This window comes from Apaloderma vittatum, unplaced genomic scaffold (assembly GCF_000703405.1).
Source record: "Apaloderma vittatum isolate BGI_N311 unplaced genomic scaffold, ASM70340v1 scaffold8151, whole genome shotgun sequence".
In the NCBI taxonomy this organism is placed as follows: Eukaryota; Metazoa; Chordata; class Aves; order Trogoniformes; family Trogonidae; genus Apaloderma; species Apaloderma vittatum.
Genome location: NW_009698466.1, coordinates 20,891 through 21,594, shown reverse-complemented (window position 1 = coordinate 21,594; position 704 = coordinate 20,891).

Sequence of the window (704 nt, the reverse complement as noted above, 5' to 3'; positions counted from 1 at the left end):
CCTCGCCCGCCCCGGGGCATCCTCGCCCTTCGCCGTCAGCCCCCGGGGAGGTAAAGAAGCAGGGACCGGGCTGGGCTGGGTTATTGGAGTGATGATAATGGGTGGTTAAGGATTACCAACAAAACAAACAAACAAACAAACAAACAAAAACTCCACATACGAAAAAATCACCGTTTCGTGTTTTTCTCCACAACCGTCTAAAAGTTGCCCCTCGCAAAGGGCGGTTGGTGAGACACTGGAATGAGTTTCCCAGGAAAGCTGTGGATGCCTCATTCCTGCAAATGTTCAAGCCCAAGGGAGATGAGGCTTGGAGCAACCTGGTCTGGTGGGAGGTGTCCCTGCCCATGGCAGGGGGGTTGGAACGAGATGAGCTTTAAGGTCTCTTCCAACTCAAACTGTTCTGTGAGTGTATGATTCCATGATTAGAGCCCGCCAGGCTGCACGACCAGCTTCCCGACGCCAGGACAGGGTCAGTTTTCTCCCAGGGGGCTGTCAGGTGGATTCTCCTGCTCCACACAGACTGAGAAACCACAGAATCATCATGGTTGGAAAACACTTTCCATCAAGTCCAACCATTAACTAACTCTACCCAGGTCCATGTCTAAACCATGTCCCTGAGGAATCCCCACCCAGCAGGTTGACTGCTGCCAGCTCGTGGGTCCCACTGCTCTGGAACCAGGGGAGAGCTCAGGTGGTGGGATCTG